The following is a 2,737-nucleotide window of genomic DNA, read 5'->3' as shown; positions in this document are numbered from 1 at the left end:
TACTCATTGTACTTGCATATCTGAAATTGTAATGTAAATGTGTAAATCAAGTGATTGCATATGACATAATGGTCAGCACTAATTAGGAGAGAGTAGGGATATGTAATGATAGGTCAACAAACTTCCTTAACTGTCTGGGTGGATCTCAACTATCAATATGACCATGATAGTCTCGATCACCATACTAATAATATTTCAAATTTTTTATTTCTCCACTGGCACCGAAGCATATTCTGCTACGGCCTGCCTAGAATTTTTTAGGTTTATCTGTGTTCAGGAACTTATCTTAATGAAAGCCTCTTGGTTATTCTAATCCAGACAGTTACACACATTAAATAACCTAGTGAAATGCAAGGTTTTCTACAAGAAAAAAAGTCAAACATTACATAAATAACCACAGTGAGAATTTTTGCATATATGAGGTGAGTTTTATGATACAGACATTAGCCCTGTACTTTGCAAATAGTATCCACTGGATAGAATAGTTCCATTTAAAATAGCTTGTCTCAGATATTCTATTAGCCATGAAGAATAAAGTCCTGATGTAGAATTAAGTGGTTTTGCTCTAATAGGAGGAAGAAAAAACCACATTCCACAGTCTCTCTGATCAGAGAGTGAATCTGTGGGCACACTATGGGTGATTTCAGCTTTGAGAAAGAAAGGAAAGCAAAAAGCAAAACAACCATAGTCTTGAAAAAATCCATGAAGGCAAATTCTGGACACCTGGAAAAATTCTATGTACTTAACCAGCAAGAGGTCCAGGCCAGAGATTTCTAGAAAAAAATAAACATGCAAAAAACAGCAGCAGATGGAGAACTGTAACATTAAATGTAAAGTCAAATTCAAAGGCCATCTTTAGGGGCTTTCAGAGAAATGGGACTACAGTCAGTTAACTGAAATATCACTGAATGCATATGAAGATACTCCTTTTGTAAATCCTGAACACAAAATTTTTTTTATCCTATAGATAAAATAGGTGTACATCAAACCATCTTAGAGTTAAGAATAAGGAATGCAGGCAGAGAAAAATAAAGAGACAAAGAAAAATCTCAATCTCGTGAGTTATATATTGTTATAATTACTTTTTTTTTCCAGGAGAAATGCATCTTACCCTTAAAACAATATTATGAGAGGCACAATTGAAGGGAAATCATGTTTTAATTATCTGGATATGCCCCATATCCAAGGTTTGTTGGATAAAGAATGTACACATAAGGTAACATCTTTTTTCCCCTAAAGTATTTGTGAATCCAATCCATGTAATGAATTACAATCAGCTATATTTTTATATTCTGAAGGGCTAAGGATGATCTCATAAAAAGTTGGATTATTTTACAACACGAATTCTGAAGGAATAAATCTGCTGCTCATAACTGGAATATTCAAGAAGACTGTAGGAATAGTGGCATTATTGATTATGTTGTGAAAAGAAAAAATTAATGTAGCTGCTTTGCTTGGTTTTTATCTGCCTAATCTTGTGCTGCAAAATTTGAATATCTACCTCATAAAATTACTTTGATTATTATATTCTTACTGAGCAGAGATCAAGGGTCAGTGATGAGAAACCACACGGCAATAAAAACTTTTATCCTGTTGGGACTCACAGATGATCCTCAACTGCAAATCCTGCTTTTTATCTTCCTATTTCTCACCTACATTTTGAGTGTAACAGGGAACCTGACTATTATCACCCTCACATTGGTGGACTCCCATCTGAAAACCCCTATGTACTTTTTCCTCAGAAATTTTTCCTTCTTAGAAGTGTCATTTACCACAGTTTGTATTCCTAGATTCCTGTACAGCATGTCTACTGGGGACAATACCATTACCTACAATGCTTGTGCAAGTCAAATATTTTTTGTTATTCTCTTTGGAGCAACAGAATTTTTTCTCCTGGCAGCCATGTCCTATGACCGCTACATTGCTATCTGTAAACCCCTGCATTACATGACCATCATGAACAGTAGGGTCTGTACCTTATTAGTCCTCTGCTGTTGGGGGTCTGGCTTGGTGATCATTCTCCCACCCCTTAGCTTGGGCCTCCAGCTTGAATTCTGTGACTCTAATGCAATTGATCATTTTAGCTGTGATGCAGGTCCCCTCCTAAAGATCTCATGCTCAGATACACGGGTAATAGAACAAGTGGTTATCCTTGTGGCTGTATTCGGACTCATCATCACCCTAGTGTGTGTGATTCTGTCCTACACACACATATCATCAGGACAATTCTCAGGTTCCCCTCTGTCCAACAGAGAAAAAAGGCCTTTTCCACCTGCTCTTCCCACATGATTGTGGTTTCCATCGCCTACGGCAGCTGCATCTTCATCTACATCAAGCCCTCGGCAAAGGAGGAAGTGGCCATAAACAACGGCGTCTCAGAGCTCACTACATCTTTTGCCCCCTTGTTGAACCCCTTCATTTACACCCTGAGGAATAAGCAAGTGAAACAAGCTTTTAACGACTCTATAAAGAGGATTGCATTGTTCTCAAAAAACATCAGTTTTGATGAATCAAAGTAAAATGAAAGAAGAAAATACTCTAAATATTTAACTACAGTTGATAACTTATTTCAATGCTTTGTACCTATAATTCAGTCATAGTAACCTTATCAGAGACATGTAATACTGCATCCTACTCTCAACTTAAGCAAACTCCTTCTCCTTTCAAACCAACCTCATAAGTGGTGTTTTCCCTCATTGTGAAACTATAAAATATATTTTCAAGTAATTAAATTTGT

General features: G+C 36.5%; 1 pseudogene; it reads left to right on the top strand.

The window, feature by feature from the left end:
* The first annotated feature begins 1,557 nt into the window (after positions 1–1,557).
* Positions 1,558–2,519, top strand: LOC130679297 (olfactory receptor 6C2-like; annotated as a pseudogene).
* Positions 2,520–2,737: the final 218 nt, after the last annotated feature.

Source organism: Manis pentadactyla, chromosome 10, assembly GCF_030020395.1.
Source record: "Manis pentadactyla isolate mManPen7 chromosome 10, mManPen7.hap1, whole genome shotgun sequence".
Classification (NCBI taxonomy): Eukaryota; Metazoa; Chordata; class Mammalia; order Pholidota; family Manidae; genus Manis; species Manis pentadactyla.
Note: the sequence above shows the minus strand (reverse complement) of the source record. Positions and strands in the feature narration are given on the sequence as shown.